We start from the raw sequence: 26473 nt of genomic DNA, 5'->3' as shown, positions 1-26473 counted from the left end.
CCACCGTACCTGGCCCAATGTTTGGTTTTCTACTCCTGAGTTATTTCACTTAGAATAATAGTTTCCAATCTCATCCAGGTTGCTGTTTTCCATAGTGGCTGTACTAGTTTACATTCCCACCAGCAGTGTAGAAGTGTTCCCTGATCACCGCATCCATGCCAACATCTACTATTTTTTTATTTTTTTCTTATGGCCATTCTTGCAGGAGTAAAGTGGTATCACATTGTGGTTTTGATTTGCATTTCCCTGGTCATTAGTGATGTTGAGCATTTTTTCATATGTTTGTTGACCATTTGTATATTTTCTTTTGAGAATTGTCTATTAATGTCCTTAGCCCACTTTTTGATGGGATTGTTTGTTTTTTTTTTCTTACTGATTTGTTTGAGTTCATTGTAGATTCTGGATATTAGTCCTTTCTCAGATGTACAGATTGTGAAAATTTTCTCCCAGTCTGTGGATTGTCTGTTTACTCTGCTGACTGTTCCTTTTGCCGTGGAGGATCTCTTTAGTTTAATTAATCTTTGTTTTTATTGCATTTGCTTTTGGGTTCTGGGTCATGAAATCCTTGCCTAAGTCAATGTCTAGAAGGGGTTTTCCAATGTTATCTTCTAGAATGTTTATGGTTTCAGATCTTAAGTTTAAGTCCTTAATACATCTTGAGTTGATTTTTGTCTAAGGTGAGAGATGAGGATCCAGTTTCATTCTCTACATGTGGCTGGCCAATTCTCCCAACACCATTTTTTGAAAAGGGTGTGTCCTTTCTCCATTTTATATTTTTGTTCACTTTGTTGAAGACCAGTTGGCTATATCTGGGTTTATTTCTCATTTTTTAAATTATGTTCCATTGGTATATGTGCCTATTTTTATACCAGTACCATGCTGTTTTGGTGAAAAATCGTATACTTTGAAATCAGGTAGTATGATGACTCCAGATTTGTTCTTTTTGCTTAGTCTTGCTTTGATTGTGCAGGCTCTTTTTTGGTTCCACATGAATTTTAGAATTGTTTTTTCTAATTTTGTGAAGAATGATGGTGGTAGTAATGGGTATTGCATTGAATTTGTAGATCACTTTTGGCAGTATGGTCATTTTCACAATATTGATTCTACCCATCCATGAGCATGGGATGTGTTTCCATTTGTTTGTGTCATCTATAATTTCTTTCAGCAATGTTTTATAGTTTTCCTTGTGTATAGAAGAGCTACCGATTTGTATACGTTAGTCTTGTATCCGGAAACTTTGCTGAATTATTCTATCAGTTCCAGGAGCTTTCTGGAGGAGTCTTTAGGGTTTTCAAAGTAAACAATCATATCGTAAGCAAACAGTGACAGTTTGACTTCCTCTTTACCAATTTGGATGCCCTTTATTTCTTTCTCTTGTCTGATTGCTCTGGCTAGGACTTCCAGTACTAGGTTGAAGAGGAGTGGTGAGAGTAGGCATCCTAGTCTTGTTCCAGTTCTCAGAGGGAATGCTTTCCACTTTTCCCCATTCAGTATTATTTTGGGCTGTGGGTTTGTCATAGACAGCTTTTATTACATTGAGGTATGTCCCTTGTATGCCAATTTTGCTGAGCGTTTTAATCATAAAGGGATGCTGGATTTTGTCAAATGCTTTTTCTGCATCTGTTGAGATGATCATGTGATTTTTGTTTTTAATTCTGTTTATATGGTGCATCATATTTATTGATTTGCATATGTTGAACTATCCCTGCATAACTGGTATGAAACCCATTTGATCACGGTGGATTATCCTTTTGATACGTTGTTGGATTTGGTTAGCTAGTATTTTGTTAAGGATTTTAGCGTCTATGTTCATCAGGGATATCAGTCTGTACTTTTCTTTTTTGGCTATGTCCTTTCCTGGTTTTGGTATTAAGGTGATGTTGCCTTCACAGAATAAATAGGGAGGGTACCCTCTTTCTCTATCTTGTGGAATAGTGTCAAAATGATTGGTATCAATTATTCTTTGAATGCCTGGTAGAATTCTGCTGTGAATCTGTCTGGTCCTGTACTTTTATTGTTGTTGATAATTTTTAAATTACCATTTCAATCTCACTGCTTGTTATTGGTCTGTTCAGGGTGTCTAATTCTTCCTGGTTTAAGCTAGGAGGGTTGTATTTCTTCCAGGAATTTATCCATCTCTTCTAGGTTTTCTAGTTTATGTGTATAAAGGTATTCATAGTAGCCTTTGTGTTTCAGTGGTGTCAGTTGTAATATCTCCCATTTCATTTCTTAATGAGGTTATTTGGATTTTCTCTCTTCTTTTCTTGGTTAATCTTGCTAATGGTCTATCAATTTTATTTATCTTTTCAGAGAACCAGCTTTTTGTTTCATATATCTTCTGAGTTGTTTTGTTTGTTTGTTTGTTTGTTTCAATTTTATTTAGTTCTGCTCTGATCTTTGTTTTTTCTTTCTTCTGCTGGGTTTGGGTTTGGTTTGTTCTTGTTTCTCTAGTGCCTTGAGGTATGACCTTAGAATGTCAGTTTGTGCTCTTCCAGTCTTTTTGATGTAGGGATTTAGGGCTATGAACTTTCCTCCTAGCACTGCCTTAGTTGTATCCCAGAGGTTTGGATAGGTTGTGTCATAATTGTTATTCAGTTCGAAGAATTTTTTAACTTCCATCTTGATTTCTTTTTTGGCCCAATGATCATTCAGGAGCAGGTTATTTAATTTTCATGTATTTGCATGGTTTTAAAGGTTTGGGTTTTTTAGTTGATTTCCAGTTTTATTCTACTGTGGTCTGAGACAGTGCTTGATATAATTTCAATTTTCTTAAATTTATTGAGGCTCATTTTGTGATCTATCATATGGTCTATCTTGGAGAAAGTTCCATGTGCTGTTGAATAGAATGTGTATTCTACAGTGGTTGGATGAAATGTTCTGTATATACTGTTAAGTCCATTTGTTCCGAGGTATAGTTTAAATTCATTTTTTCTTTGTTGACTTTCTGTCTTGATGACCTGTCTAGTGCTGTCAGTGGAGTATTGAAGTCCCCCACTATTATTGTGTTGCTGTCTATCTCATTTCTTAGGCCTATTAGTAATTGCTTTATAACTTTGGGTGCTTCAGTGTTAGGTACATATATGTTCAGGATTGTGATATTTTCTTGTTTGGCAAGGCCTTTTATCATTATATAATATCCCTGTCTCTTTTTACTGCTGTTGTTTTAAAGTTTGTTTTGTCTGATATAGAAATTCCTATCCCTGCTCACTTTTGGTGTCCATTTTCATGAAATGCCTTTTTCCATCCCTTTACTTTAAGTTTATGTGAGTCTTTATTTGTTAGGTGAGTCTCCTGAAGGCAGAAGATAGTTGGTTGGTGAGATTTTATCCATTCTGCAGTTCTGTATCTTTTAAGTGGAGCATTTAGGCCACTTACATTCAATGTTAGTATTGAGATGTGAGGTACCATTCCATTCATCATGCTATCTGTTGCCTGTGCACCTTAGTTTTTTTGGTTTTTGTTTTTGCTTTTTAAATTGTATTTTTGTCTTATATGTCCTGGGTGATTTATCCTTTGAAGAGGTTCTGTTTTGACATGCTTCCAGGATTTCTTTCAAGATTTAGAGCTCCTTTTAGCAGTTCTTGTAGTGGTGGCTTGGTAGTGGCAAATTCTCTCAGCATTTGTTTGTCTGAAAAAGACTCTATGTTTCCTTCATATATGATGCTTAGTTTTACTGGATACAAAATTCTTGGCTGATAATTGTTTCGTTTGAGGAGGCTGAAGATAGGGTCCCTATTCCTTCTAGCTTATAGGGTCTCTGCTGAGAAATCTGCTGTTAATCTGATAGGTTTTCCTTTATAGGTTACCTGGTGCTTTTGTCTCACAGCTCTTAAGATTCTGCCCTTCGTCTTGCCTTTAGACAACCTGATGACAATGTGCCTAGGTGAAGATCTTTTTGTGATGAATTTCCCAGGTGTTCTTTGTGCTTCTTGTATTTGGATGTCTAGGTCTTTAGCAAGGCTAAGGAAGTTTTCCTCAATTATTCCCCCAAATATGTTTTCCAAACTTTTAAATTTCTCTTCTTCCTCAGGAACACCGATTATTCTTAGGTTTGGTCATTTAACATAATCCCAGACTTCTTGGAGTCTTTGCTCATATTTTCTTGTTCTTTTTTCTTTGTCTTTATTGGATTGAGTTAATTCAAAGACCTTGTCTTTGAGTTCTGAATCTCTTTCTTCTACTTGTTCACTTCTATTGCTGAGACTTTCCAGAGCATTTTGCATTTCTGTAAGTGTGTCCAATGTTTCCTGAAGTTTTGATGGTTTTTTCTTTATGCTCTCTATTTCCTTGAATATTTCTCCCTTCACTTCTTGTATTATTTTTTGGATTTCCTTGCTTTGGGCTTCACCTTTCTTTGATGCCTCCCTGATTAGCTTAATAACTAACCTCCTGAATTATTTTTCAGGTAAATCAGGGATTTCTTCTTGGTTTGGATCCATTGCTAGTGAGCTAGTGTGATTTTGGGGGTTTGTTAAAGAGCCTTGTTTTGTCATATTACCAGAGTTGGTTTTCTGGTTCCTTCTCATTTGGGTAGGCTCTGTCAAAGGGAAGATCTGGGGCTGAAGGCTGTTGTTCAGATTATTTTGTCCCACAGGCTGTAGTACTCTCCTCCTTTGCCTATGGATGTGACTTCCCTGAGAGCCACGCTGTGGTGATTGTTACCTCTCTTCTGGGTCTAGCCACCCAGCAGGTCTACCAACTCCAGGCTGGTACTGGGGGTTGTTTGCACAGAGTCCTGTGATGGGAACTGTCTATGGGTCTCTCAGTCGTGGGTACCAGCACCTGTTCCAGTGGAGGTGGCAATGGGGTGAAATGAACTCTGTGAGGGTTCTCAGCTTTGATGGTTTAATGTTCTATTTTTGTGCTGGTTGACCTCCTGCTGGGAGGTGTCACTTTCCAGAGAGTACCAGCTATGGCAGTATGGAGTGGAACCAGTGGTGAGTGGAGCCCTAGAACTCCCAAGAGTATATGCCCTTTGTCTTCAGCTACCAGAGTAGGTAGGGAAGGACCATCAGGTGGGTCCAGGGCTAGGCATGTCTGAGCTCTGACTCTCCTTGGGCATGTCTTGCTGCAGCTGCTGTTGGGGATGGGGGTGAGGTTCCCAGGTCAATGGCATTGTGTACCTACTAGGATTATGTCTACCTCTTCTGAGTCATACAGGTTGTCAGGGAAGTGGGGGAAAGCCAGCAGTCACAGGCCTCACCCAGCTCCCACACAATCTGAAGGGCCTGTCTCACTCCCACCATGCCCCCCTAACAGCACGGAGTCTGTTTCCGGGCAGTGGGCGAGCACGGCTTAAGGACTTGCCCCAGGATACCTGCCTCCCAGCTGTGAAAGAAAGGGACTTTGGTTCTTCCCCCGCCTGTGGAGTCTGAACACAGGATTCACTCCCTCCCCCGAGTTCTGGCCAGGAGGCTTCTTGCCCAGTTCAAATTGTTACAAATTTCGGCTGGAGACTTCCTTCTCCCTGTGGCGTTTCTCCATGCCTCTGGCCACCCTCCCAAAGGATCCCTTTGGTGCCAGGCAGGAATGGTCTGCTTGGAGACCCAGCAAACTTTCAGGGCCTTTCCCACTGCTTCCTCTAACCCCGTATTTCACTTGGCTCTCTAAATTGACTCAGCTCTAGGTAAGGTCAGAAACTTCTCCCACAAACTAGAACTTCAGTTTCCCCAATGGGGATGTATGTTCTGGAGTGGAGGATCTCCTGTTCCCATTTCTGCAGTTTGGGCACTCACAGTATTTAGGGTGCCTCCCAGGTCCTGCAGGAGCAGTCTGCTTCTTTCATAGGGTCTGTGGGTCCTCTTGGGATTCTTGGTTTGTCCTTGGAGTCATTCTAGAGCTAAAATTCACGATGCAAGCCTCCGCACACTGCTCTGTCCATCCAAGTTGGAGCTGCAATCTAGTCTTGCCTCCTGTCTGCCATGATGATCCGTGATTCTCTCATTTTGTATTTCTGATTTCCAGAAGTGTACGAATTTTTTTTTTTTTTTTTTTTTTTTTTTTTTTTGAGCGAGTGTCGCCCAGGCTGGAGTGCAGTGGCACGATCTCAACTCACAGCAAGCTCCGCCTCCCGGGTTCACTCCATTCTTCTGCGTCAGCCTCCTGATTAGCTAGGACTACAGGCGCCTGCCACAAAGCCCAGCTAATTTTTTGTATTTTTTTTTTTTTAGTAGAGACGGGGTTTCACAGTATTAGCCAGGATGGTCTCGATCTCCTGACCTCGTGATCTGCCCGCCTCTGCCTCCCAAAGTGCTGGGATTATAGGCATGAGCCACCGCGCCCAACCCCGATAAATTTTTGTTTTAAGTCACTAATCTCTATACAACAATGGAAAACTAACACACCATTTTATATCCAATAAATAAATAAATAGCTAAAACAAAAAATGATGATTTTATTAAGTGCTGGTAAGGATGCGGAGCATCTAGAACTCTTATATGCTGCTAGTGGAAATGTGAACTGGTATAATCATTTTGGAAAACAGTTTGGTAGTTTCTTAGAAAGGTAAAACATATATCTACCATATAATCCAACCATTTCACTCCTGGATATTTACCTAAGGGAACAGGAAGCATATGTTTATACAAAGACATATACATAAAGGTTTATAACAGCATTATTAATAATAGCTAGAAAGTAAAAACGATCCAAATGTCTGTTAATAGATTCATGGATTAACAAAATGTGATATATGTATATAATGGAATACTGCTTACGAATAAAAAGGAACAGACTATTTTTACACACTGAAACATAGATGAATCTCAGAGTAATTATGCTGAGCAAAACAAGCCAGGAAAACAGTACATAATGTTTATCAATATATACATTGATATAAAACTCTCAAAAAAGTAAAATAATCTAAAATTTTGACAGTAGTTGCCTATGGACAGGGGATGTGGAGATGGGGGTTGGAAAGTGAAGGGGGTTGTGAGGCAGGCATTAAAAAACAGTATGAGGAAACTTTGGAGTGATGCATATATTCCTATCTTGATTTAGAGATTTAATGGAAGTATACACATGTCAAAACTTTTTTTTCCAAAAAGCTCAACCTCAAGCATATATCAAAACTTATCAAACTTTATATATATATGTGTGTATTATTTATACCCTCTCATGGGTATAAATTAATGCTTAATTAATGCATATAAAATTGATTTGTACAATACGAAGAAAACAAAATTGACAAGGGATTAATAACTGGAATATACAAGAAGCTCAAGCAACTCTATAGCCAAAAAAAAAAGGAAAAACAAATAATACAATCTGAAATGCTCAAAAGATCTGAATAGCCATTTCTCAAAAGAAGACATGCAAATGGCCAACAGATATATGAAAAAATGCTTACTGTCTCTAATAATCAGGGAAATACAAGTCAAAACCACAGTGAGATATCATCTCACTACAGTTAAAATGGCTTTTATCAAAAAGACATGTGGTAGCAGATGCAGGTAAGGATGTGGAAGAAGGGAAACACTGGTACGTTGTTGCTGGGAATATAAATTAGTACAGCCACTATGAAGAACAGTATGGGTGTTCCTCAAAAAAGCTAAAAATAGAACTGCCATATGATCCAGCAATTCCACTACTGGGTATATATGGTATATATCCAAAAGAAAGGAAATCAATATATTGAAGAGATATCTGCACTCCCCTGTTTATTGCAGCACTATTCACAAGAGCTAAAATATGGAATCAAACTAAGTGCCCATAAACAGATGAATGGATAAAGAAAATGAGGTATATGTACACAATGGAATATCGTTTAGCCATAAAAAGATGAAATCCTGTCACTTGCAGCAACATAGACGGAACTGGAAGTTACTATGTTAAGTGAAATAAGCCAAGCACAGAAAGACAAATATTGCATGCTCTTATTCATATGTGGGGGGTAAAAAAGTGGATCTCGTGAAGATAAAGAGAAGACTGGTGGTTACCAGAAGTGGTTCCAGGTTCCTGGTTAACCTGGTGGTTCCTGGATCCTCTGGTAACCACAGAGGTGAAGAGAAGGTGATTAATGGGTACAAATATACAGTTAGATAGAAGGAATAAGATCTAGTGTTCAATAGATCAGTAGAGTGATTATAGTTTGCAATAATCTATTGTACATTTCAAAATAACTAGAAGAGAATAATTCAGATGTTTCTACCACAAAGGAAAGACAAATATTTAAGGTGATGGCTCTCCCAAGTACACTGATTTTATGTTTGCAAATTATATGAATATATTAAATTATCAAGTGTGCCCTCTACTATTACACACCAATAAAAAATATTTAAAATAAAAGCTAAGTTCCTAAGAAAAAATTACGTACAAACATGGACAACAGATGGATTAGAAAACTAAAAGTGAAAGGTACCTGCTTTGTGCTGCTCTAACAGAATACCTAAGACTGGGTAATTTATAAAGCACAGAGAATTATTTCTTACAGTTCTGGAGGCTATAAAGTTCAAGCTCAATGGGCCCCCATCTGGTGAGGGCCTTCTTGCTGCATCATCCTATGGCAGAAGTTGGAAGAGAAAGAGAGCACACTTACTCAAGAGAGAAGAGAGAGAACAAGTAGAAGAGGAGGACAAACTTGCTTTTTTAACAAACTTACTCTTGCAGTATGAGCTCACTCTCACGATAACATGAATCCATTCACAAGGGTAGAGCCTTCATGTCCTAATCACTTCTAAACGGTCCCACCTACCAACACTGCTGCACTGGGAATTAAGTTTCCAACACATAAACTTTGGGGACACATTTAAACCATAACGGTAATACTATAACTTTAATAGGAGATGGAGAAAAAAATATTTGTGACCTGGGAGTGGGGAGTAAATTGGGGGAAGAACTTTTTAAACAAGATCGCAAAAGTGAAACCATAAGGCAAATCTTTGATTCATTTGAATATGTTAAAATTAAGGATTTCTATTCAACATAGAACATCACAGAGAACATTACTAGGAAGATGACAAAATTTAAGAAAATGGGCGCGGTGGCTCACACCTGTAATCCCAACACTTTGGGAGGCCAAGGCGAGAGGATCACGAGGTCAGGAGTTTGAGATTAGCCTGGCCAACATGGTGAAACCCCGTCTCTACTAAAGATACAAAAAAAAAAAAAAAGTAAGAAAGAAAAGAAAAAAAAAAAGAAAAGAAAAATTAGCCGGGTGCGGTAGCGTGTGCCTGTAATCCCAGCTACTCGGGAGGCTGAGGCAGAAGAATCGTGTAACCCAGGAGGCAGAGGTTGCAGCGAGCTGAGATCGTGCCATTGCACTCTAGCCCGGGCAACAGGGCAAAATTCTATCTCAAAAAAAAAAAAAATTGAAGAAAATATTTTCAATGTCTAAAACTGACAAAGAATTGATACCTAAAATATATAAGAACTCTGGCAAATTAACAATAGCAAAAACTCAGCAACTTCAGCAGAAAAAAATGGGCAAATTATATTTATAGGCAATTTACATAAAAGCAAATCCGAAAGACTGGTAAGCATATGTAGAGATGCTCAACTCATCCCGAATCACAGAAATGTAAATTTTTAAGAAACAATGAAAAATAACTTTGTATCTATTAAGCTGACAAAATTTATTTTTTTATTTTTACAGAACCAAGGTCAGCAGAGATAAATTGACAAAATTTAGAAAGCAGGGGCCAAGTGCTGGTGGAGACTGGAAATATAGGAACTCTCATGCAGGTAAAAGTGTAGATTTGTACTATTATTCTGGAGAACTAACCGAAAGCAAACAGTCAAACTTGAGTCATGCCCCACACCCCAGCAATTGTGTTCCTGAGTCGGTATCCCAGAGAAATTATCCCATGAATTCAGGTACAGGTATGTTCACAGCAGCATGGTTTGTGGTGGTGGAAAGTTGGAGATGCTGGGAGAGTGGACGCATATTGTGGAGTACCATGCAGCAGAAGAAAGCAATGAGCTAGATTGGACATATGAACATAGCAACATGGATGAAGCTTTTAAACACAGTGCTGAGGCAGAAATGAGAAATACAACACAATGCTATTTACATACACTGAAAAATATGCATCCAAGATACTTAGTTTGCAAGAATGCCTAAAAATTAAAAGATATACATTAAACACATTAGAATAGCTGTATATGGAGTGGGAAAAGGAAATGGCTATTGAACATGGGGATGGAGAGAAATAACTAAACAAGGGATGGGCATAGCTCAGACCAATAACAATGCAAAAGTAAAATACCAGAATATAAAATCATTCATCCAGCTAGGCATGGTGGCTCATGCTTGTAATCCCAGCACTTTGGGAGGCTGAGGCGGGTGCATCACGAGGTCAGGAGTTCAGAACTGCTTGAACCCAGGAAGCAGAGGTTGCAGTAAGCCAAGATCATGCCACTGCACTCCAGCCTGGGAAACAGAGTGAGACTCTGTCTCAAAAAAAAAAAAAAAAAAAAAAAAAAAATTCCATCCAGGAGGTAATAAAAATAGCCAATGTAGGCCGGGCGCGGTGGCTAAAGCCTGTAATCCTAGCACTTTGGGAGGCCGAGACGGGCGGATCACAAGGTCAGCAGATCGAGACCATCCTGGTTAACACGGTGAAACCCCGTCTCTACTAAAAAATACAAAAAACTAGCCGGGCGAGGTGGCAGGCGCCTGTAGTCCCAGCTACTCGGGAGGCTGAGCCAGGAGAATGGTGTAAACCCGGGAGGCGGAGCTTGCAGTGAGCTGAGATCTGGCCACTGCACTCCAGCCTGGGCGACAGAGCTAGACTCCGACTCAAAAAAAAAAAAAAAAAAAAAAAAAAAAAGCCAATGTATAGATTTCAAGAACTACAAAAGCCAGATTTCTAACTCTTCAAAAATGTGTAGGATAAGGAACAAAGAGTGGCTATGTGAGTGGCTTAGCCTAGAAGCTGAGCTGCTAAAGAAAATATCTAGAACTAATATCCTAGAAAGAGCTAACACTGCCAAATTTTGGAGTGAAGATTCCTTTCTTTTTCATGACTTATCTATCTTTGCCACTTCTGTGTTTAGATATAGAAACTATTTTGAATCTAGAGTCATATATTTGTGAAGCTGGGACTGTAGTCCCTGTCTCTTGAGTCCATGAGTTGTGGAATTTAGATATAAGAAAGAATTTTACACTGGGTCAAATAATTGAGGGAGTTTGCATCTCTGAAATCTTAAAAAGCAGAAAACACTGTAAGTTTTCCAGGTCAATTTAAAAGCTCTGGTCCCTATGACATTTCCATGCCTCTAGCAATCCTGACCATCATTTACCTGACTTATCCCTTCAGTGATCATTTTGTGTCTACTCCACTAAGTGTAATATACAGAATGAGAAATAATGTAATTCCTTTTACTTTGAAGTTTTATGTAGATCAGAAAATAAAAGTAAGGAAGTATTCTTCCTTCATGGGTAATTTATCATTTTTATTTACAAGTAAGGAAAAATAAGAAACATGGCAAGGTGCTTGGGTAGATGCTCACATGCTCAGTGGTCATTTCTAGACAATCCCTTAATCAGGGATCTAGTGTCTATAGTTGGCCACACGTTTTAAGATGGACTACATTTGGAAAACTCACTTATATAGTAGTCAGCTTAACACTAGCAGGCACTGAAAAAGACCATCTTTCTAGATTCAATTATTCATTCATCTAACAAATGAATATATATTTAGTGCCTAACATGCAAGGGTGAGATGGAGGATAAAGTCAATAGATTAGAGACTCTGAGTATATTCCATAAGGGTACAGTCTCCACCAATAGCATAGGAAATTCACAGGACAAGGGTATAAGTGGGGCCACCAGCTTTTGGACCAGGAAAATTATTTTTTAGTAACTGTATTGCTTAGAAATCCTAGAATTCTCACTGATTCTTGTGCTAGTCCCCACATTTCCTTCATAACTAGGGTAACCCCTGCCTCTCCCCAGAAAATGGGAAGTATAAGATTTTTAGCAGATAGCATTCCCAATGTAAGATCTGATGTGGTTGAGGCTCAAAGTAGGTTAGGATTTTTAAGAGTTTTAATTATTTACAAATAACCCTTTCTGGTTAATTTGATAAAGGAATAAATTTGAGTCGCAAAAGGCCTCACTAGTGCTCTATGACATTAAATCTTTGCTGATATTGGGGACCCTGCTGCCAGGATTTTGGTGTCGAAGACTAATAGGGTTTGCTGATGAGCAAAGGGAATAGTAAGCCAAGGTTTGCTGCATAGCTCTTTGGATTTTAATGGTGACATTTTATACCTCAACAGCCCAATAAATATGTAAGATAGTGGCATTAGCGTGTCCCCAGATACAGCCTCCAACGGGTTAACATAATGAGGCAGTATAAATTCAGTTGGTCAATCTGCCCAGATTTCTAAACTCTCCACTTTATTGTGTGAAAATTTCCTACAGGAGATTTCAGAATCAATAATTCTCTATCGAGGATTTAAGGAAGCAAAAGAAGCCCTACCCAGTTACCTGCTGTGTCTCTGAGGGAGGCCAGAGTCATGATTAGGCCCCAACCCAGCTCCTCAGCTCAGCTGCAGCTATAATTAAGGATAAGCCATAATCTGCCTTTAAAATATCTTCCACTTTTCATGCCTTCCTTTCACAACCATAACTATTTAAAAAAATCAACTTATCAAGGGCTCAAATTGGGTCTTTATCCTGTCCTCCTATTTCAGTTATCAAATGTGTAAATCCTTGAGCTCTGCTGTCTGATTCTGAAGAGCCTGTTCAAGTGCTTTTTAATAATTTAGTGGTTTGAGGGATTTTAACACTCATTCTCCCTTGGGCACCTGCTGATATTCTGAAGTAAAAACTTTGTACTCCAAAGAGTACAGAGTATAGAGTTCTGGAGTTAACAAATGAAATGTGACTAAAGACCTGCTAACCTGTCCTGCTTGCCAGACTCCCAACGGAACAAGGTTCTTGTTACTTCAGCTGATTTGACACTGACTGTGACAAGGAGCCCAGAGTAGGCAGAGTTGCGGTGGTATGGGACTTTTTATTTAAACATTTTCAGTAGAGTGCCCAGACAGGCTAATTAGTAGAACCATTAAAAAGGTGGACCCAATCTCACCCAAAGGAGATAATCCAAGAAAATAATTGCTTGGGCTGAAATGGACAAACTTGACTGGTGTGACCCCAAATATTTAATGATTACTCCGTACCCTTAGCCTTGGCAAGTACTGTTCCTTTCCCAACATATGGCAAAAGGCTCATGGCACTTTTCAAAAACCTGCCGTTCACTTTTTTTCTCATTACTGATGAGAAAGCGGTTGGTATATTTAAATATGCATGCCCACATAGGTACATAGGCTTATATGTATGCATATGCACGAATGCAGTTAGTCAACATTTATTGAATGCAGAACACTATGTGGCAGGAAGTACCAGGGGAAATAAAAAAAAAAAAACACGTAATCTCTGCCCACATGATAGTTATAGTCTAATGGACAATTTGTGATGCATAGAAAGATGAACAAAAATTGATTACTCTAGAGATAAAAGCCTGTCTTTTGTAGCACTTTTTTTTTCTCGTGAGTACAAAAGTAATGCATGTTTCTTACAAAAACTTTGGAAAATAATCACCTACAATGCCAGTGCCCAGAAATATATACTGTATTAACGTTTAAATATACATCCTTCAGACTTGTTTTTTTCTATGTTCATAAAATGTCTTTAAAACGAAATTGGACTCATACTATGCATACCATTTTACAAACTGACTTTTTCATTTGACAATGTGTCTAAACATTTTCCATGTCATTAAACTTATAAAGTATTTAATGATACTATAATATTTAACCATACAATGTGTGATAATTTATTAACAAATACTCTAATTCACAACAATGTGAATATACTTAATACTACCTAACTGTTCACTTAAAAATGGTTAAGGTAGTTTTTAAAAACTTTGAAAAACAGGGCTGGGCGCAATGTGGCTCATATCTCTAATCCCAGCAGTTTGGGAAGCCAAGGAGGGAGGATAGCTTGAGCCCAGGAGTTCCAGACCAGCCTGAGCAACAGAGGCAGACTCTGTCTCCACAAAAACATTTAAAAATTAGCCGAGCATGGTTGTGGGTGCCTGTTGTCCCAGCTACTTGGGAGGCTGAGGTGGGAGGATTGCTTGAGCTGGGGAGGTCAAGGCTGCAATGAGCCATGTTCGCACCACTGTACTCCAGCCTGGGCAACAGAAGAAGACTTCATCTCATACACACACACACACACACACACACACACACACACACACACACACACACACACGAAACACATAATTATTGAAGAATGTTAGGGTGTTGTAGCTTTTTGCTATTATAAATAGTTCCACAATGAAAAATCCCTTAGCGTTATTTTTGTGCATGTGCATATCCCTGATCCTTTAGGAAAAATTCCTAAAATTGGAACTGCTAAGCTAAAGGTATGAACAAAACTAGAAATGGCTTTTAGAATTTTTATTGACCTCTGTACAAACACACACAAAAAATATTTTTATTGCTTATGATTTTAAAAAGAATTTATGCTTGTAATTTTTTCAGAAAACAGCCAAAAATATTTGAAAAATGAAAGTTACCTTTAACCCCATGATTCAGAGATAAACACTATTAATATTTTGGTGAATATCTGTTCAGACTTTTTTCTCTTCCTATGTATTATTATACATACTTAAAATAGGAACATACTATATTTGGTAATCTATATTTTCATATTACAACATATCATAAATATCTTTCCATATCAATTAATATAGGCAGACTTAGACATATTTCATTTCTGTAATACATTTCACTGTACAATTGTGCCATAAGTTATGTAAACAATACTGTACTTTTGAATATTTAGACTGTTTCTGGTTTTGCATTATTATTAACAACGTTTTGATGAGCAGTCTTATCTACACAGCTTTGTGCATTTATGTGATTATTTTTCAAGATAAGTTCCCAAACGTAGAATTGCTAAGTAAAAGGGCATACACATTTATTTTATTTTATTTGTATTGATATATAATATTTGTACATTTTGACATGCACTTTTTAAGGCTTTTGGAATATGATGCCAAATTTTACGTCAAAATGGGTGAACCACTGAACATTTTCACAAATTGGAGGAGTTTTTTTTTTTTTTTAATACTTTAAGTTCTAGGGTACATGTGCACAATGTGCAGGTTTGTTACATAGGTATACTTGTGCCATGTTGGTTGGCTGCACCCATTAACTCGTCATTAACATTAGGTATTTTTCCTAATGCTATCCCTCTCCCAACCCCCCACCCCACGACAGACCCCAGTGTGTGATGTTCCCCACCCTGTGTCCAAGTGTTCTCATTGTTCAATTCCCACCAATGAGTGAGAATATGCAGTGTTTGGTTTTCTGTCCTTGCAATAGTTTGCTCAAAATGATGGTTTCCAGCTTCATCCATGTCCCTGCAAAGGACATGAACTCATCCTTTTTAATGGCTGCATAGTATTCCATGGTGTATATGTGCCACTGCAGGGGCCTTTGAAAACAGTATGCTGAGAATAGATAGGGCTCAAGGACAGTATCTCCAATTGAACTTTTAATGAACTCCCGTAGGCGCCAAGAAGGCGGGCAGATAAGGAAGAGCATAGAAACAAAGAACTGAGTAGAAGGTTACATCTGGGAAAAGAAAGTTTGTTTTGCATTGCATTCTTTCTGCTGACGTGGGGTTTATGGAGTATAAATAAAGTGAGGCGGAGGCTCTGAGCGCGGCCGCCATGTTCTCTGTGTGTCTTTGTCTTTGTGTGTGTTCTTTCATTCTCCACCACCCCCGGTGCGGCCCCCAACAAGTGGCGCAGCGAGCAGGGTCAGCACGGGTGAGTAGGGGAGAACAAGAAGGGGAACCCCCTAGGGGCGGGTAAGGCCCAGATATTGTTAAGGGGAACCTTCTTAAGCTTTCATTATGGGAATTCCATCTCTCTGGCCTCAGAATATTTATGGCTGTTTCAAGGACTGTTGCTGTCTATGGGAGTAGAAGTGAAAGAAAAGACTTTGAAGTGATTGTTTGCCCATGTTGAACAACATTGTTACTGGTTTCAGTATCAGACTAAAGTGCAGCTGAATCGCAGAGAATGGTTACAGGTAGTAAAAACTCTGCTTAGAGCTCTCCAGTTAGGGGATATTATGCCTCTAAAATTGTGGACCTTGTGTAACTCTATCACTCAGACATTAGAGTTACTTGAGACTGATTCGGAGTGTGGTAATGTAGCCATAGGAGGAAAGGTATCTGAGGATTTGGAAAAATAAAATAAAATAAAATAAATCTGAAATGGAGCCCATTTGTGCCAGGGTAGCAAAAGGGGGAGAAGAGAAAAAGCCAGCTCTTCCTTCTTCTAAGGGAAATTCTGACATGCAGAGTATTATGGAAATGCTTCAACAAATATTACAGATATATTCTTCTAATTCACCTTTGCGAGCTTTCCCTGTTTCTTTTCCTTCTGCCCTGTTAAAAGAGGATTTTCCAGTGCCTCCAACCCCCCGGCTTCCTTATCTTTGCCTTTGTTTGGCAAAGTTGAAGCCCTGTTCACATCAGACATACTTTAAATTTATACTAAACACCTGTTTAATATGTTAAAACCAGTGTATATGTATATCTTGTTTGTTAAAATATTATGAGTATTTCAATAGTCAATAAATAAACACATTAATATTAACTATTAATATTAATATAGTATTAATAACCCCAGCTAGGAAATTGTTATGTTATAGGGGTGCATAGGTTCCACCAATTTACACTCCAAACAGAAGTTGAGTATTCGAGTTGCTTAACACATTAACTACCTCTTGATATTTTCTGTGTTTTTAAATTTTAACCATTGTATTGTGTATGTAATGATTCTCAATTTGGTATTAATATACATATTTCCTAGTGAGTAATGATGTTAGACATATAGGTTTATTGTCATTTCTTTGTTCTGCTACTTTTGGTTGGGTTATTTACCTTTTCCTATTAATATGTTGGGATTCTTTATATTTGGGGATATGAGTATTATTATATATTATATATACTTTTAATTAAAAAAAAATTTAAGGAGCTGGATCTGTTTCCAATTATTTGTGCTTCTTTTGCTCCTAATGCTCTGTTTTCAAATGGTGGCAATAATGTCCAATTTAATGCCTTACAAATTAAATTTTTAAAAAGAAATGAAAGCTGCCATTTCTAACTATGGACCTCAATCTCCTTTTATCCTTGGTCTTCTTGATATTTTTCATCAGAAAATTTGATAATTCCTATAGACTGGAAGACTTTGGCGAAGGCTTTTCTTGATCGTTCTCAGTGGTTACAATTTCACAGCTGGTAAATGAACAAGGCACATGTATAGGCTAGGAAAAATATTATGTGTGATCCCCCTGGACCCACTGAGGAACAACTCACAGGCACGGGCCAATATGCTACTCTTAATGCTCAGGCTGGTTTAGATGATGTTGCCTTTACTCAAATCAAGACTTTGTTTTTAAGGGCCTAAAATAAGGTAGAGATAACAGGAAAATCTTCCCTTTCCTCTGTGAAGATTTTATAGGGCACAAATGAACAATATTCAGATTTTGTAGCCCGTCTTCAGGATGCTGTCTTCAAAATTGTGGGTGCTGGCCTTGCTTCAAAAATTTTGTTATAAACATTGTCTTTTTAAAATGCTTATGCTGACTGTTAAAAATTGTTAAAATCGTTAAAGGCCAATGGGGCCAATTTAGAGAAATATATTAAAACTTATGTTAGTGTTGGAGGGGCTATTTATGATGCTCAATTATTTGCTGGAGCTTTGTCTAAAGCCTTAAAAGGAAATAACAAACAAGGTGTTTGCTTTCAGTGTGGTAAACCTAGACATTTCAAAAAAGAATGTCATAAAAATTGAACACTTTTATCCCTCAAGGCAGAAAGCTGCCTTCAGAGGTGTACAAATATTGTGGTAAAGGTCGACATTGGACAAATAAATGTCGTTCCAAAACTGATAAAAGTGGAAATTTACTGTCTCCTCTCCTGGGAAACGGGAGTCGGGGCCCACAGGCTTGGGGCCCCAACAATTACAATACAAGTCTACTACAATATTCAGTGAGCAATGGCCTACAACATTAAGGAATAAATTCAAGTCCTCCTTAAGGATCCCACACCTTACCCCAGTTTCTCAGTTTTATGTGGCAACTAAGCAGAGCGCCGCTGCTGACTTAGTTATTACTCAGCCTTATACTTTGTCTCCTAATAGAGGAGTATATAAATTAGCTATTAGAGAGTGTGGCCCTTTGCCAAAAGGACATGATGTTACTAATAAAATTCTTATTATGGTACAAGTTTCACAATTTATACGCCTAGAGGCAGGGGAACGTATTCTCAATAGGGAGGATTTGGTAGCACAGAAAAAATTGTTTTTTGGGAAACTTTAGTTTCTAATCAAAAGCCCTTATGTTCATTGCATATTAATGGAATAGTTTTTAAAAGGTTAATTGATATGGGGGTGAATATGTCTATTATTTGTTTAAATTAGTGGCCTATACAATGGGAAAAAAGACAAGTTGCAGTTATACTCACTGGCTTGGGTGCTGCTTCTGTGGTTTATCAAGACGTAGAACCTTTAACCTGTGTCGGTCCTAAAGGTCAACAAGGTCAAGTGTTTTTTTTTATTTTTATATTGTTTCTATCAATATTAATTTTTGGGAACAAGATCTTTCACAACAATTTGCTGCTTTTTTAAACATTCCTCATATTTCCTCAGCTGCCAAAAATAAGATGTTCAAAATGGGCTACAATCCTTTAAACTCATAGCCACCACTCCTATTTATGTGAAACAGTGACCATTATTTAAAGAAATACTTGGGACTCTAAAAGAGTAAGTCAAAAAACAAATGGCCGAGAGGAATATAAAGCCACGTATTTCTGCATGGAATTCCCGTCTTTGTCTTGTCTTAAAACTATAAATGTTTACATTAAACCTAGGGAAAGTTTACAGCCTGGTCTTCCTAATCCTGCCCTTATCCCACAAAGTTAAAAATTAATGGTCATAGATCTCAAAAATTGTTTTTTCTCTATTCAGTTACAACATCTTTTTTCTATTCTAGAATGAGACAGTCACTTGGACAGCTCACGTCATTTAACTCCTTTGGCTTTACAGGAACTCCAGCTTGTGGAAGAGCAACTTCAAAAGGCTCATTTACATTATATCCTTCCCGATGTTCCCCTTTCCCTTTGTTTATTTCATACTTTACATTCTCCTACAGGAATGATTCATCAGACCAATCAGCCGCTAAAATGGATCTTTTTGTCCAATAAAACATCTAAACACTTGGCTACTTATATCGATCGTTTAGCTGAACTGATCATCAAAGGACGGTATCACTGTCGACAACTTTGGGGAGGAGATCCTTCCTTAATTATCTCTCAATTCACTCATAGTCAGATCACTTATCTTCTTGCAACTTCTGATTCTTGGCAAGAAGCTTCATCAATCTTGAGTTACAGTTTATCCTTATCCCTCGGTGCAACAGGGAGAATTGTTTGCTGTTCTGATGATCTTACTTGATTTCCCTACTACTGGTTGTAACATTGTTAGTGATTCTCAATACACCGTTTATGTTACTTCTTATATTTCTCAGGCCACTTTACCTCTTTGTGCTACTTCTTCTCTTCAGAAATTCTTTTCTTTTTTATCCTTTACTTTGAGCCAACGTCGAGCTCCTTTATTCATCACTCATCTTCGTTCTCATTCTCAACTTTCTGGACCATTAGTTCATGGTAATACTCAGATTGATTTGCTTTTAATTGGCCACCTACATGCTGCAGAACAAAAATATACTCTACATCACACTAATAGTTCTGGCCTTCAACGATGGTTTCATTTAACTCGTAAATAAGCTCGTTCTCTCATTCGAGCTTGTCCTTTCTGTGCTCCTTTGAGCATTCCATCCTTCCATCCTGGAGTTAACCTGAGAGGTACTCAAGTTAATCAAATTTGACAAATGGATGTTATACATATTCCTTCTTTTGGACGATTAAAGTATGTTCATCATACCATTGATATTTTTTCTCATTTTCAATGGGCCACTCCGTTGCCATCTGAGAAAGCTGATTCTGTTATTACACATCTCTTAGCTTGTTTTGCCATTATGGGCATTCCTTTTATACTTAAAACTGATAATGCCCCTGCCTATGTCTCTCATAAATTACAAGTTTTCTTACAGCAATACAATATTCAACATATCACCGGGATCCCGGGCAACAGTCAAGGTCAAGCCATCATTGAGCGCGCAAATTTAACTTTAAAAACTCAACTATTAAAACAAAAAGGGGGAAATGAGCCCCCCAAAAAACCAGATTTTTTTGAAGGTTAACCTTTCTACCTTAATTTTTTTGATTTTGAAGGTTCTTTTTACCTTAATTATTTTTTGAATCAATGGAGACAATTGCAAGACTCTGCTGTCGTAACCCATCTTTCCTCAACTCCCTCGGTGATAGTCCCTGCTGACAGTTTAAAGGTTTGGTATTCTAATGAAGAAGGTAAGTATGTTCAAGGGCAAGTTCTAAAACAGGGACGGGGCTATGCTCTTGTCCTTACAGGGAGTGGACCTGAGTGGTTTCCTACAAGATGATTGAAACCCTGTTGAAAAGAAAACTGGATTCAGCATGCATTTCTTCCTTTGTTAGATGTGCCTCGGCGGGGGACTTATTTCTCTTAGTGAGGCTTTGTATGAATATTGGACTTATATTCCCTTTCCACCCTTGTATCAGGGAGTCGCCTGGGAGGAGGCGGAAATTAAGGTTTTCACCAATAACATTACTTGGATGCCGTCCTCCTATATGGACAAGGACAACATAGAACGGGAAACAGCAATTATAATCAGCACATACCAATTTGGAGTGGAAGCACTTCCAATATGTATGGGAAATAGTCCTCATTGTCTCCGAAAATCGCATGAAGCTTGGGCTGTTCGTTATAATCATAGTCATGTGGCTGCTAATACTGTTATTATTGTAACTAGAAGTTTTTAATATAATCATACTGTATATAGTAATGAAACTATTCCTAGTTCTTTACTTTTTTGTCCTATTCTAGAGGTTTCTCCTAATATTGAGGTGCTGGAGTGACAACAATGTTGGGGAACTAAACCCCAGATTTTATTAGAATACAATGGGATGCAAATAACTGATTGAAGTGTGCACGGTGATTTTCAAATAAAATTTAGTCACATACCTTTGAAATGGCACCAGGTAAATAAAAGTATTGCTGCTAACAGTAATGAAACCTTGGTATGGCGTGAAGGAGGCCTGAAGTACAGAGTCATTTTTGGAAGTTGTTAGTTGCAGGCAATGCCATTAGCACTTTTGTGGGGAATATGCCCCTTAATCTTTCTAACCCGAATAACTCCTTTCATATTCAGTTATATCGAAATACCTCCTGATATATTATTGCTTGTGTCCGTAAGCCCTACCTATTATTAGCAGGAAATTTGACATGGGATAATCTTACGGGGATTGTTAATTGTACAGATACGTGTACATTTTTGTCTTGCCTCAATCATTCCTGGTGGCACAACTTTACTGGGGATATTTATATCCTCAGGGCTCATAAGGAAATTTGGCTACCTGTTAACCTTATGCGACCATGGGGGGCATCACCTCTTGAGACTTATATTTGGACTTCTCTCCAGCGAACCCTCCGTGCCCTTGGACTTATAATTGCCTCAGTGATGAGCCTTGTCGCCATCGTCTCCACTGCGGCCGTAGCAGGGCTCGCTCTTTATCAAAGCATACAAAATGCTGAATTTGTGCAGCAATGGCACGAGCAATCTCACTGGTTATGGCTTCAACAACGAAACATTGATTCTCAACTTGCTGAAAGATTGGACAACATGGAACAAGCCTTGACATGGCTTGGAGATCAGCTCACTGTCCTCAGTACTCGGATAACATTACAATGTGATTGGAATTCCACTCAATTTTGTGTAACGCCTGTGCTTTTTAACATCTCTCAAAATTGGACCCTAATCCAAAAATTATTAATAGGCCATAAAAATATTAGTTTGGACATCCAAGAGCTCACTCAGAACATTTCCGAAGCATTTCAACAACAATTACATGTGTTGTCCGGAACTGTAACCCTTCAGGAGCTGGGTCAGCGCCTTGCTGCCTTTAACCCATGGACCCAGATGAAGACATGGATTTCTACAATCTCTGGAAGTATATTGCTTTGGGCACTTGGATTGAGTCTACTTCTTTTGGTGATTTGATGCTCCCTCCATCGCCTCCAAAAACAAAAGAAAACACAGGAACAAATATGGGCTACCTTTTTAGGATTGAGGCAAAACAAAAACAAAAAGGGGGAAATGCAGGGGCCTTTGAAAACAGTATGCTGAGAATAGATAGGGCTCAAGGACAGTATCTCCAATTGAACTTTTAATGAACTCCCGTAGGCGCCAAGAAGGCGGGCAGATAAGGAAGAGCATAGAAACAAAGAACTGAGTAGAAGGTTACATCTGGGAAAAGAAAGTTTGTTTTGCATTGCATTCTTTCTGCTGACGTGGGGTTTATGGAGTATAAATAAAGTGAGGCGGAGGCTCTGAGCGTGGCCGCCATGTTCTCTGTGTGTCTTTGTCTTTGTGTGTTCTTTCATTCTCCACCACCCCCGGTGCGGCCCCCAACATGCCACATTTTCTTAATCCAGTCTATCACTGATGGACATTTGGGTTGGTTCCAAGTCTTTGCTATTGTGAACAGTGCCGCAACAAACATGTGTGTGCGTGTGTCTTTATAGTAGCATGATTTATAATCCTTTGGGTATATATCCTGTAATGGGATGGCTGGGTCAAATGGTATTTCTAGTTCTAGATCCTTGTGGAATCGCCACACTGTCTTCCACAATGGTTGAACTAGTTAACACTCTCACCAACAGTGTAAAAGCTTTCCTATTTCTCCACATCCTCTCCAGCATCTGTTGTTTCCTGACTTTTTAATGATCACCATTCTAACTGGCATGATATGGTATCTCATTGTGGTTTTGATTTGCATTTCTCTGATGATCAGTGATGATGAGCATTTTTTCATGTGTTTGTTGGCTGCACAAATGTCTTCTTTTGAGAAGTGTCTGTTAATATCCTTTGCCCACTTTTTGATGGGGTTGTTTGTTTTTTCTTGTAAATTTGTGTAAGTTCTTTGTAAATTCTGGATATTAGCCCTTTGTTAGATGGGTAGATGGTAAAAATTTTCTCCCATTCTGTAGGCTGCCTGTTCACTCTGATGGTAGTTTCTTTTGCCGTGGGGATGCTCTTTAGTTTAATTAGATCCCATTTGTCTATTTTAGCTTCTGTTGCCATTGCTTTTGGTGTTTTAGTCATGCAGTCCTTGCCCATGCCTATGTCCTGAATGGTATTGCCTAGGTTTTCTTCTAGGGATTTTATGGTTTTCGGCCTAACATTTAAGTCTCTAATCCATCTTGAATTAATTTTTGTATAAGGCGTAAAGAAGGGATCCAGTTTTGACTTTCTACATATGGCTAGCCAGTTTTCCCAGCACCATTCATTAAATAGGGAATCCTTTCCCCAGTTCTTGTTTTTGTCAGATTTGTCAAAGATCAGATGGTTGTAGATGTGTGGTGTTATTTCTGAGGTCTCTGTTCTGTTCCATTGGTCTATATCTCTGTTTTGGTACCAGTACCATGCTGTTTTGCTTACTGTAGCCTTGTAGTATAGTTTGAAGTCAGGTAGCATGATGCCTCCAGCTTTGCTCTTTTTGCTTAGGATTGTCTTGGCAATGTGGGCTCTTCTTTGGTTCCATATGAACTTTAAAGTAGTTGTTTCCAATTCTGTGAAGAAAGTCATTGGTAGCTTGATGGAGATGGTATTGAATCTATAAATTACCTTGGGCAGTATGGCCATTTTCATTATATTAATTCTTCCTATCCATGAGCATGGAATGTTCTTCCATTTGTTTGTGTCAGGAGGAGGTTTTTTAAAAGAGACATGGTCTAGCTCTGTCACTCAGGCTGGAGTGCAGTAGCACAATCATAGCTCACTGCAGCCTTTAACTCCTGGGCTCAAGCAGTCCTCCTGCCTCAGCCTCTGAAATAGCTAAGTCTACAGGCGCATGCACCATCACAGCCAACAAAGTTTTTTTTTTTTTTTTTTTTTTTTTTAAAAGAAAATGTACAAAGAGAGGGTCTCGCCTTTTTGCCTAGGCTGGTCTATAATTCCCAGGCTCAAGTGATCCTCCTACCTAGGCTTCCCAAAATGCTGAAATTATAGGTATTGGCCACTGCACCCAGGCCATTTTTTACATAACATGGTTTTATCCATATGGATACTATTTTTGGATTTTTGTTGTTCAACGTTAATTAACTGACTCAACATCACTATTAAAAAGTAATCTGTTATTCAGTTGATTTGAAATGCCATCTTTATCAGATATGTACTTGGAATATTTGTGTATGATTTGAGTTTCTATCCTTGCCCCACTATCTATTCATTCCTGTATCTAGCACTACTTCTTTGACATTCTCTTAAAATAATAATAGTATATCACATTTGCTCCCAATTAAGTTCTTCTCTAGGGACTCAATTTCACAGAACTAACCTTGCCTACAGTGTGTAAGTGCCTAGAGTGTGATTTGATATCAAGCACTCCCACCAGAAAATGTCTTCGCCACCAAACTACTATGGCTCCCAAAAGACCTCCCTTTAGGTTATACCAAAGTTCCCAAACAGGTTGCACATTCAAATTACTTTTTTTTTTTTTCAATACAGATACTTTGACTCCACCCCAGACCTACTGAATCAGACTTGCTCTGGTACCAGTGATTTGGAACTTGGAAGGTCATTGGTTTCAAGAACAAAAGGCAGCAAGTATCTCAAGCATGCAAGAGTTAAAACCCATATGTATTACCTGGAGTCTCCTCCAATCTTCTCTCCTAAACTGGAAATTGGTTTATCCAATCTGTGCTAATGAACACTTTCAACTAGGCCACTAAGGAGGCTTAAACCCTAAGAGGAAAAACTGTAGAACTAGCTTACTTTGGAAGGGAAGGAAGAAGCATAATGAAGTAACTTCTGGACAGGAATGGAAAGTCCAAAAGGGTTTCAAAAGTCCAAAAGTCCAAATTGACTTTCCAGGCCAGGAAAGTCAATCCAAAAGGGTTTTTCTTGCTTATGTTATTCAGCACGTCTTAGGTAATATTCAGATGAACATTCTGTAATTTTTTTTTTTTGACGGAGTCTCGCTGTGCTGCCCAGGCTGGAGTGCAGTGGTGCGATATCGGCTCTCTGCAAGCTCCACCTCCCGGGTTCACACCATTCTCCTGTCTCAGCCTCCCAAGTAGCTGGGACTACAGGCACCCGCCACCACGACCGGCTAATTTTTTGTATTTTTAGTAGAGACGAGATTTCACTGTGTTAGCCAGGATGGTCTCGATCTCCTGACCTCATGATCCACCCACCTTGGCCTCCCAAAGTGCTGGGATTACAGGCAAGAGCCACCATGCTGCCCGGCCCAAACATTCAGTATTTTAATAATTATGTGTTGATTTTTTTGACTATCATCCATTTATGGCAAGTGATACTGGTTTTCCATTTGTAATAGTGATATAAAATATCGCTTTAATTATTATATTTACATTTTAATACGTAAGTCCTTTTCTAAAAATCAAGAACAGGATATAACAAAAGTTTTAAACGTAGCTAAGAGTAATTAAAGTCGGGTAAGCACTGACAATGAGATTCCTGGGATAGATGCTTGAAAGTTTAGTTGGGGGAGGGATGCTGAAAAGACAACCAAAATAGGTTTTGTCTATCTGACAAATTTGTTTAGGGTCAGAGCTAATATTAACTCTTAGGTCCCCCACCTCATTTTGTATTGGCTTATAATGCATTTGTTCAGTGGGCGGCATGTCAAGCAGTACAATTTCAATTCCACATGAATGGAAAATGACCAATCTATCTATGCTGCTGCCTAAGTCTGATGTTCTATTTATGACTCTAGGCTTCTTGCTGAATCAAGTTCTGGACCAAAGAAAAGAGTAGGAGATTTAGTTATGTGCCTTACTATGATGATATTTTTATTACTGTGTATCTTTTTGTAGAAGATTTTGTTAAAAAAAAATTGAACAGTAATCCAGGACTGTGGCATTCTGAGTCAGAGAAACTCCTCACTCTTTGCTCTTTGAAAAATAGACTTAATTCTATCTAAAAAGAAGACTTTTTAGGTGTTCAAAATCAGGCAGCTTCAAGCAATAATCCTTCCTTCAAAAGTGCAAGTGTGCCTTCCAGTATGGGAGTAACTGAGAGACCATGATGGAGAAGATAGTGCATTGAGTTAAAAGGAACATGAAGTATTTCTTTTTCTCTGTTCAGTGCTCAGACCACCGCAGGTCAGCCACTATTCAATATGAAAGGGCTATAAGGGAGGTAGGCACTTAACATTTGAGAAACAAATGCATCTGTTGGCCCAGTGCTCTGTGGGGAATACAAAAGCATCTAAAATAAAAATACGCGATTCCACTGCCTATTCTGGGTCATGTGG

The 26473-nt window shown here is 38.5% G+C and overlaps 1 long non-coding RNA gene across 1 annotated transcript; it reads left to right on the top strand.

Moving 5' to 3' along the window:
* The first annotated feature begins 15673 nt into the window (after positions 1 to 15673).
* LOC114675121 (uncharacterized) lies at positions 15674 to 22550 on the top strand. The gene is made up of 2 exons (XR_013413136.1): positions 15674 to 15794; positions 20525 to 22550. It is a non-coding gene; the product is annotated as an uncharacterized LOC114675121 (long non-coding RNA).
* The last annotated feature ends 3923 nt before the right edge of the window (positions 22551 to 26473 follow it).

Source organism: Macaca mulatta, chromosome X (genome assembly GCF_049350105.2).
Source record: "Macaca mulatta isolate MMU2019108-1 chromosome X, T2T-MMU8v2.0, whole genome shotgun sequence".
NCBI lineage: Eukaryota > Metazoa > Chordata > Mammalia > Primates > Cercopithecidae > Macaca > Macaca mulatta.
The sequence above is the reverse complement of the archived record's forward strand: the minus strand, read 5'-3'. Positions and strand labels throughout refer to the sequence as shown.